Genomic DNA, 10,700 nt, shown 5'->3' with positions numbered 1-10,700 from the left:
GAATCCAGAAGGGAGTGGCGCATGGTGACATTGATGAGACAGGCAGGGCTCAGATCCTCCAGGGCTGTCCTGGCCAATTTCTGGGAGTTTTGATGTCATCCAAGTACAGTGGGGTGGCAATGGCGGTGACATGATTAGATTTCTGTTTAAAAAGACCCCTTTGTTGAATGAACAATGAATTGTAGGGAGCAAAGGTGAAGACAGAGGTCATAGGAGGCTATTGTGGAGTCTAGGTGCAAATGGTGATGGTGTAGCCTCACGTGGGGCAGTGGGGAGGGAAAGAAGGGATGGATCCAGGTGTGTTTTGGAGGTAGAGTCAGTAGGACTTTCTGATGGATCGCCACTCTATCCATCCAATTGCTCAAGCCAAGAGCTATTCCTGACTTCCCCCTTTCTTTCACCCCAACAGCTGTTTGCTGAGATGGAGGAGAAGAGGAAGTGCAGGTTTGGGGCAGTGGGCAGTGGAGATCAGTCTGATTTGAAAGGCCTATTAGACCTGCAAATGCTGATGTCAAGTTGGTTGTGCTGAGTCTGAGAGGAGAGGCAGGGGTTAGAGACAGACCTGTTGCAGCATGGCATGGCAGTGGCACAGGACTAGGTGACACCTAAAGCCACAGGACTAGATGAAATAGATGGAGAGAGGAGACAAGTGAAGAGGTCTCAGAGGAGTAAGCCCTGAGGCAATGCAGAACTTGGATGTGGAGGAACCAGTAGGGGAGCCTGCAAAGGTACAGCCAGGGAGCTGTGCAGTGTTATGGGAGGCAGGAGAAAGGACGTGTTCATGGGAAAGACTGTTGAGAGTTGGCTTGGACCTCAGTGAGAGCCAGTTTGGTGGAGTGGTGGAGATGAGGCCTGGCTCGGGAGGGTGGAGAAGAGATGTCAGATCTACACAGCTCTCAAGGGGTTTTTGCCAAAATAGGAAGCATGGAAATAGGGTGGCAGCTTGAGAGGGATGTGGGGGTCAAGGCAAGATTTTTTAAGATTAGGGAGAAATCACAGCAAAATTGTAGGCTGATCCAGGGGACAGGGGAAATGTAATGATCCAAAGAGTGTGGGGACACAGACAGGAGTGATGACTGAGAGGGTGTGGGAGGTGGGTTAGGGTGTGCAAAGTCAGGGGCCAGCTTGAATAGGAACAGGGATACTGTCTTCAGGCTTGGTCACTGGAGGGAAGGCAGAGAGGAGAGGATTTGGTGGAAGGACCCTAAGGCTCTTAGGGTCTCTGCCTAAATATCTGTCCCCAGACCAGACCTCTCTCCTGATCCTCCTGTCCATCTGTCTCCTGACATCTCTGGCCAGGTGCCTGTGAGCACACATGTCCTTTCCCACCTGTGCAGCTCAATTGACCCACTTCTACTGTCTTCACTGATTCAGCCCATTCTTCCCCAGCCTGCCTCTTGTACCCTTCCTCCAAGGGGCCTTCCTAGGTTACTTCAACCCACAGAGCTTTCTTTCTAGCTGAGGTGCTGGAGCCTGTGGGAGGGAGGCTGCCTTGTCACATCTTTTGTGCTACCGTTATGCAGCTCTCTACAGCTGGGGAGCATGTTGTGAGTTTGTGGAGAGAGAAATTGGGGGCTTGGGCTCTGGAGTCTCACTGACCTTGGTTCAAGTCCGAGGTCCTTACTAGTTGTGTGACCTTTGACAGCTTAAAAAAACAAAAACTTCTCTGAGCCTCAGCTTCCTCATCTGTAAAGTAGGACAGGATTTATCTCTCTGGCTTTTGGTGGGGGTTTAATGAGATCATGCATATCTATTGGATTGGACACATTAGCTATTGAGTGCTAGCTCAATACATCTCATGGGTCTCATCGTTATCCAATGTTATTCTGTCCCTTCCATTTCTTCAATGGGATCTTAGGGAGTCACGTGAGTTTTCCATGCCTCAGTGTCCTCATGTGAAATATAGGGATAATAATACTCTCCTTAGAGGGCTGCTGAATTTAATGAGTTGAGGTGTGGAAACAGCATGTAGTAGGTGTTTAAGAAACAGCCTGCTGCTGACAGTGATGAAAATACTAGTTACTGCTTGCATTCCTGTTTCCCCCACAGAACCCCGAACCCCTGCAACTGTGGAGCCACCTCTGCTCTGTGTGGCAAAGGTGACCCCCCCGTCCTCTCTGGTTAGCCTCTTTGCACATTTATTTCTCGCAGTTTCCCACGGACCCATTCATCTCTGGCTGTAAGGTTACAAGGCTTTGGAAATTGATTTTAAAAATCACACTCTCTGACCCTTTAAACTTCATTTCAAATCCCCTTAGCGCCTTAATGACGCTCAGGCTATTTCGGGCCCCTTGGAGAAGTGTGGCTGACAGTGGCTTTTTAATTTACAAGACAACATAGGAACACACATGGGCCCAAATATGTATCTGTATAATGAAGAATAAAAAGCATAATTCCCTAAGTGGGCTGTGTTAGTGAGCATCAGGTTTAATAGGGGATTAGGAGGTGGAATTAAAGTTGCCCAGGGGGTACACAGGGAGACTTCAAACACCTTTTGGAAAACAAATTAACGTGGTTTTCAAAAACTGTTTTCCAAGGGTGGCAGAGGGTTTTCCTTGGGCTTCTCTGCTTTCTTTTGAAATGTATTTTTAACACTTGTATAAACACTTTGGGCCCGTGACATGGGGCTTCCTGTGCTCCCTTCGTTAGCTGGTGTCTCTGGGAGAAGAATTCGGCTCATTATCTGGGTGTTTTGATCTCCGTGGCCGCCGCTGCTGCTGTGCCCGGCCCGGGGCCACCCTTTTTCTTTCCTGTTGCCTAATGGTATGGAACCAGTTGGTTTGTGGCTCAGCCTGCTTCCACATCTTCCTGCCAAGCCTGGCCTCCCAGAGGGGCTCTCAGTTTTCTAGAGAACTGGAGTTCTTGGGCAGGAGCAGTAGTGGCAGCTGGGTGGCTGAGTCTGGCCCTGTCTTAGGCTCAACTGAGAAACTGGCAAAATCGGCCTTTGTACCCAGCCTCCCTGGCCCCTTCACTTATTTCCCCTTCCCCTGTCTTCAGGTGCATCTGGAGTGGAATGTGAGGCCTCTGTAGGTACTGAGTTCCCCATCCCTGGAGGTGTTCAAGCAATGTCCTGGTGGAGGTTTTAAGGGCCTCTGTGAGCAGCTGTGGACCTGGATGGTCATTAGAGTTTCTTATAAACCTGAGATTCTGTAATTTACACTTTACAAGTGGAGTCTAAGCAGGGCCGTGCTGGCCCTTGATAGCAACAAGGATCCCTGTGATAGAAGACGCAGTGCTGGCCTCCAAGCAGACCTTCAGGAACCCCTGTTCTACTGTCCTTGCTAGACACAGAAGAGACACAGGCTTTTCTCTTTGGGAGGCTCCAGGCTTAGGCTCACCCACAGCATTTCCTTTAGAGATTTGATCCTGCAGAGACTTGAGACAAAAACTCCAAATTATGTCTATCCAAGTTCCCTTTTAAAGTCCACTTTCTTCTTGTGTAAAAAGGGGGTAATAAATAATAATAGCTAACACCTATTAGGCACTTGTGTGTCAGACGCAGCTTGAAGTACTTAATCACTTCTTTCATAACTTCTTAGGAAAAGGTACTATTTTTCTCCCCATTTTACAGAGGAGGAAACTGAGGCCCAAGGAGGTCAGCCAACTTGCTGAAGGCTACACAGCAAGTAAGTGGTAAATAATAACATCTGCCAGTTGCTGGGGATCTGCTGAGCTCTTCACAGGAAGGTGGAGGTGCCCCCTTGACCACCCTGGGTTCTGCTGCAGTCCAGCCCTCCTAAGAGGTAGAAATGACATTAGTCCCTTCCAGCCTTGTCCCTCTTCAGCTGCCCAGGGCTGGCAGGAGCCAAGCAGTGAGAGTGGTGTTTCCCATCCCAAAGACAGCAGAGCTCCTGTGGCCTGGCCAGCCAGTGGCATCTGGGCTGGGCTGATGGGGGTCCACATTCTGGACGTTTGCCTTACCTTTGCAAGTGGGCTGGTGGTTGGAGGTGAGCTTTGTGAGGCTGATTCATGCCGAGTTCACATAAGGCCACATGTCCCACATGCTGTATCTCCCTCCTGCCACTGTCAGGCAGGTGCATGCAGGTGCGTGAGGCCAGAAGGAGGGAGTGCCTCTATCCTAGGAAGGAGATTTTTCTGTTATTTTCTTGTCTGTCTAGTCCATGGGTAAGGGCATGAGTGGTCCTGGTAGCTTTGTCAGCCCTGTAATCCTGCTTCTCATGAAGCTGCATGTAAATCCTGTCCCCCTCTCTTCGCCCCTGACCCTCACCTGCCAGCTGTCTGCTCTGCTCTCACAAGGGACTCTGGTCTCATGTCATAGAGCTACAGTCACCAGGGATAGGCTGCCAGGAGGGAATAGGACATTTCTGCTGGGTTCACAGATCCGGCTTCACAAAGGAGGTGGAGTTCAGGCTGAACCTTGAGGCATGAAAGAATTTTTGCTAGTAGAGAAGGGGCTGACGTTGTCTGATCACATCCTTGGAAAGCACTGTGCAACAGCTATGCTTCTATTTCATGTTCATGAAGGCCTGTGTTGCTGTCTGCCTATTATAGGTGAGGGAACAGAGCAGGCAACTTGCCCAATGTTCCATAGCTAGATCTGAACCCAGGATGGAAGCACCCTCATGTTCTCTCCCCTCTAGCAGCCGGGGGTAAGCATGAGCTTCCCAAGTAGGCTTGGCTTCCCAAGCCAACACACCTGGTGTGTTGGCTGAACAGCTGGGAAGGAGAGGGTGGGAGAGGGGATAACGGGACTTGAGGCTGGGATTGGTGGTGGTGGAGGGGGCTAGGGTGGTATGTGACCAGAGCATCAAAGACCTCATTTAGTGGTGTGTTGGTAAGCATTTAACAACCAGCTGCTCTTCAGGAAAAAAAGTAGAAAAGTCTCTGATGTGAGGCATTTGCCAATTTCCATGGTGTAAATATTCCCACCATGGCTGATTTCAAGTTATCAGTGTAACGTCACTGAATGCTAGGTTCTTGTGAGCTAGCAGGAGCTGGCTTTGGCACTCCACTGGCCTCATTTCTCAGGTTCTGGTGCTTGCAGTTTATTTGGGAAACAGCAGAGAGGTAATAGGAGGAGAGTTGACATTGTCAAGACTTCATTTGAAAATGCAACTCTCAGGGTTATCAAGTCTTGGGAAAAGAGGATGGAGAACATGGCCAATTAGAAGGCCACTGCTGACTCTTGGGAGCAGTAGGGCTTGGGGGCACGCAGGGGTGGGAAGGGTCCTTGGAAGAGATGGGCCAGATCCCATCATATTCAGTGAAGTGAAAATCTTTCCCTCTGTCCAGGACGTCAGGAATCTCTTGCGCTAAACATGCATTTCTCAGTGAGTCTTCTCAGAGGCAGTGAGACCTCAGCACTCCCTCTTCCTTTCCCCTCTAAGGTCAGGTTGGCCCTAGAGCAATTTTATAGGGGAGTGCTTGGCTTCCTTTTGTGCATCCATCCAGTCCAGTTATTTAAAACCAATGACAATGACATATATTTCCCAAGAAATGACCTGGGAATATTCATTTGGGAAAAAATAGATTTTCTTGGAAAGAAACCCAGCTGGGGAATTCAGGATAAAAGGCTCATCAGCCTTTGTGCTCAGCTGTGACAGAGGCCTGCTGAGCTTCAGGGACATTTATGGGACTGGAGAGAATGCAGTGGGAGCCTCCTGCCCTGATCCTGTATGGATAAGGGGGCACCAAGGCCAGAGTGTGGCCAGATAGAGATCCGGGCTGGCCCAGAACCAGCAACCCAGGCTTCTTGGGGGACGATGGTTTTAGCTGGATGTTGGCATATGGGCAGGAACTGGAAGGGCAGGGATCTCTGGGGGTCTGAGAGTGGCTTCATGGCTGCCATTTGCCTCTTTGCTCTCAGATCCATTCTTGCCCTTCCCCTGCTTGGCTCTGTATCCCAAGGGCTGGCCTTGCAAACCACAGTTCCCAGGCTTCCTTGAAAACTGACTCTGGCCAAGTTTGGCCAATGAGAGGCACTGACAGAAGATTGGAGGGCAGGGGGAAGAGAGAGGAAAGGGTATGTCTCCTCCAAGCTCTGGCTTTGGTGGTGTCTCTGCAGCAGTTGTGTCTTCTCTGTGTCTCTAGCCATCATTCATCAGCCTCTTTCTGTGGCCTCAGCCACCCCAGATTGAGGAGGCCCTTAGGTGACCTTAGCTCCTCCTGGGTGGCCCTGGTTTCTGGGCTCTGGAAGCACCTCCTCCTGCTGCTGTTCCTCCAAACGGCTCTGGTGTTGCTCATCTCTGTTTGCCTCACTGCTCCCCTGCTTGTCTTTGTAGCTCTTGCAACTTTGTAACTAGTTCACTGTGTTGATTTATGGGGCATGGGCTCTGGACTTGTTTTCCTGCAGAGATCCTGCTTTCATTCTTGCCTGACCCCTCCTCCCTCATCCTGCCCTGCTCCGCCTTGCCCAGGATGGAGGCCCGCTGACCTCTAGGCCAGGTCCCCATTCTGTGGCTTCGTGGAAGCCTGTATCTTAGTGGAAAGAAAGGGTGAGGCCAGAGTTCAGTCTTGTGAAGGGAAACACTTGCCCAGGGTTATGCACCAGGCACCAGAGGTCTCAGCTTTGATAGGCCTCCAGGCCCCAGGTGTGGCTGCAGAAGGGTTTGGGTTTAGCAACATGCCTGTGAAGGGGTCCCTGAGATCCTTCCTCAGAACTCCAGGGCTTCCAGGAGCAAAGCTGGGAAACCACCAGTCTAGTCTCAGCTTCTGTTTTATGCACATAGAAACTGAGGCCAGAGAGGAACAGGGACTTTCCCAAAGTCACACTGGCTCTGAGCAGACTGACAGAGCAGGAACTCAGGCTCCAGTGCCCTAGCCCAGCGCCTTGAGGCTCAGCCTCTGGATTCTCAGTAGCTTTGGGAAGCACAGGGGCATGGGGCAAATAAAGGCGTGTGGTCAGGAGAAGGCACCCAGCCCTGCTGACAGGCCCGCTTGTTGTCAGCAGAGGCCTCAACTGAACTAGTGCTGCCTCGGACCACCCTCCTCAGGAATCCCTGCATCCAGATGCCTGCTTCAGAGTTGGCAGAGACCCATCCAATGCCCAGGTGCGCCTAGCATCCAGCCTCCAAGTGCAGGGCGTGAGTGTGGAGACGTGCCCTAGATGGGGCTTGAGAGAAAGCCCTGAGCCCACTCCAGCAGCACCCTCCAACACCCTTACGGAGAAGGGCCAAGTTGCATAAGAGCTGTGTGGCTGCGGCTGTGCTTGTGTTCCTTTGTACAGAACTGAGAGGGCTGCGTGCTCATGGGAGAGGGATGACTCAGCAATGCTGTTGCTAAAGGAGGCCAAGATGATGAGCCAAGGGGCCAGGGCAGGGGCAGCATGTGCAGAGCCCTCTGGGAGCACCCCAGTGTGGAGCAGAGAGTGCCCACAATTCCCTCTTCAGGCCAGTGGCCTGCTTGTGTACCCATTGAGTCTTCTCCCACATCATGTTGCTCCTGCCCCAGCTGATAAGCTCTCTTCACAGTTCTGCATGCTCACCAGCTCCAGGCAGCAGCCTTGGGTTTGCACACATTTGAAGTCTTGGGGGCATGGAGGGGTGTTTCAGGCAGAAGGTAAATCTCAGGCAAAGCAAGGATCCAGGATAGTGTGCCAATGGGTAGTCCCGTTGGAGTGGGAGATGGTATCCCCACAGGAGAAAGTCCCATAAAAGACCTCTAGAAAGGACAAGTCATTACCTAATCACACAAGGCCTTCAGTGACTGGCTTGCCCACACTTGAGTCTGAAAATCAGGGGCCATTGAAGATTTTGGAGTAGGTGAGTGCTGGTGCCAGAGATGTGCTCCAGGAAGGTGGAGAGGGAGTGCACAGGGCATGTGAGTGGAGCTAGAGGCCAGGGTAGGCCAGGCAGGGTGGGGCCACGCAGTTACTAACACAGCATGGAAGAGGGCTGGCCCAGGACAGTGGCCACAGAGGGCAGAGTCAGGGTTGGTCAGTCTCTCTCCCTGGGCCTCCAGGGTCAGAGGGAGCAGCTGCTTCTCCACTGCAGGAGGGTGTGGCTCAGGAGCATGGAGTGGCAGTGAAGATCACCTGCGGACCGGCACCATGGGCCCGTCAGGCTGAGCCTCAGTCATCTCATCTGCTAATTGGGAATAATATCATATACTTTCTAGGACCGTTGGGAGGGTTGAATGTCTGTAGAAGCCCTAACACAGCTCCCAGTTCCAGCAGGTGCTTAGGAACTGCAGGCAGAGGAGGCCCCTGATTCATGGACTAGCCGATGATTCCTCTCAAGGGTCCAAGCCAACACCCAGCCTTTCAAGTCTTCCTCCACATAGTCCTTTCCAAGGCCTCTTCACAACCTTTCTGTGGCCCCACTGGGTCAAGGTGGGTGACTGCCAGGGCCCTTCCCCACCCTCGGGGCACCTTTGCCTTACTGTGCCATGACTTCAATGAGCAAGAACCAGCCTGCCCTTTTTACCCACTCGTTACCGAGGGGTCAAAGTCAGATTTGCCCCACCCATGCTGCCCAGCCTCCTGGCTTGGGGAGACAGAGGGGGAGATTTGCTGTGAGGTGGGCAACCTGACCAGACTGCATGCACTTGCCACTTCTATGTCCCCCTTCCTTTAATGATTGTCAGGAAGGGTTCTCAGAGAAAGGCTTTTTAGTGAAGAGATAGGAAAAGAAGGTAGCAGTCAACCAAAATGTGTTTCTGGGAGGAGCCCTGGGTTCTCTTCCATCAAGAGAGGGGCTAGGAGGAGTTCGAGACCAGCCTGGCCAACATGGTGAAACCCTGTCTCTACTAAAAATACAAAAATTAGCCAGGCATGGTGGCACGTGCCTGTAGTCCCAGCCACTCAGGAGGCTGAGGCATGAGAATAGCTTGAACCCGGGAGGCAGAAGTTGCAGTGAGCCAAGATTGTGCCACTGCACTCCAGCCTGCATAACAGCAAGACCCTGTCTCAAAAAAAAAAAAAAAAAAAAAAAAAGAAAGGCTGGGCTAGGTTATAGGGGAGCTCGGCTAAACCCCTCTTCTTCTTGAGACCCCAGACTCCTTTCTGGGGTTCTTGAGCTGAAACTAGGGTCCTGCTGGGAGGCATCCTGAGGGCCACTGGCAACATGGAAGAGCACAGAAGCTTCCCTGAGGGCAGGTGAGGGGCAGGTGGACATGGAGCCAGGCCTCAGGGGCCCTTGGCAGGGTGGCTCCGTCCCTGGGAGGTGAGGGCTGCTGCTGCTGGCTGCTGTGCCAGCCCAGGGTCTGTTCCCTGTTGCTGCTGGGTCCCAGCTGGCCTGCCGCCTGCCCACAGCTTGCTTGGGCTGCCAGGCCTTTGTCTTCGTGAGTTCCTGGCTTCGCCCCTGATTTGGGTGGTGAATGCAGATGACTGACACAGCAATGCTTTCTCGACACACAGGGCACTCCCTCCTCCTCTTGGAGACCGGAGGGTGTGTGCCAGGACAGAGGCTGTGCCTGGTGTGTGGGAGGGAGTGAGCCACAGGAGGGTAAGGGCTAGTCCTCAGGCCACATGGAGAGCAGCATGAGCTGTTTTTCTAGATTCTGTAAGAACTCTTCCTGCTGAGTGAAAAAAAAACTCTCCTGCTGAGAGAGAAAAGGCTGGGGAGAGTTGTCTCCTCCCTGGACAGTTCCTGCACTGTCCTCAGAAGCTGGGGACATGGAAGGTGGGATAAGGAGAGTTGGTTTTGCTTAAGACTGGGGAGCTGAGTCTTAGGAGAATCCACCAAATCCCATGGTTTTGCTGGGGACCTGCTGGCTGGCAGGAGATTGGACAAGATGACCCCTTGGCCAACTGAACCTGGCATCTGCCTCCAGGGCAGCTGATCTTGGCACCCCCCCCCCCGAGGACAGGTGCCAGTTCCGGATGAGCATTTGGGCAGGATGCCGAGGCTGGCCCCATTTCAGAGCATGACCTCTGCCGGCAGCCCCCCAGGTGTGAGGCTCGGGACTTAGAAGTTGTCATGAAACAGAATCATGGCACTCTTGTCCATATTGGCAGGGGAAATAAAACTCAAACTGAAGAGAGTGGATGTAATGTTCTCAAGTGTAAGTTTTTCTTCCATAAATTTTTAATTAAACCTTTGGCACCCATTATGCCTTCATCCCTGGAAAGCTCTGGCAGATGCCAGAACTGTAGAACCATTTTCAACACGTGTGAATCCAGTGAGACGATTCACAGCTCTGCGGGGCACAGCTGTGGTTGGAACTTGAACAGTTTGTGGTGGCTTACCAATTGCATTTTCGGACGGTAAGGTTGTGCCTGGTCTGTGTGCTGAAATTTGGCATGTCAGTGCTTTGCTGCACTGCTCAGAGGGACCTGGTGACAAGTGTCCAGGCCCTGGAATAGGTGAAGACATCAGTGGCTTGGAGCCCTGTTTTTCAATTCTCAAAAGTCTGTGTTTTCATTTTGATAGAAATCTGTTAAAATTCATACAATCTCATCAAGATTATCTGAGTACTCACCTCGTGACTTGGATTTATGGCACCACTGAAGAGATCCCTTACATGTCTTCGTAATGGTGTTTGTTCGATTGCTCGTGTTTGCACCAAGGGAAGGCCGAACACTGCTGAGGTCCACGGTACAAAGGGAGTTCAGTTTGCTTGCATTTGTTTAGATAAAGTGAAGGTGGAACAAAGCTCATGCCAGTGGGCAGGATGGAGGCCAGGCACCCGTTAGCTGGTGGCCAGGGTCACGTTCATATGGCAAACAGATTCTGGCTTGCCATGTGGCAACTTGCTAGAGTTCATTGGCAATAAATGTGCTGGGAAATATGTGAGGAAGA

The sequence above is a fragment of the Nomascus leucogenys genome, chromosome 2 (assembly GCF_006542625.1).
Source record: "Nomascus leucogenys isolate Asia chromosome 2, Asia_NLE_v1, whole genome shotgun sequence".
Lineage (NCBI taxonomy): Eukaryota > Metazoa > Chordata > Mammalia > Primates > Hylobatidae > Nomascus > Nomascus leucogenys.
This window is presented reverse-complemented; position numbering follows the sequence as displayed.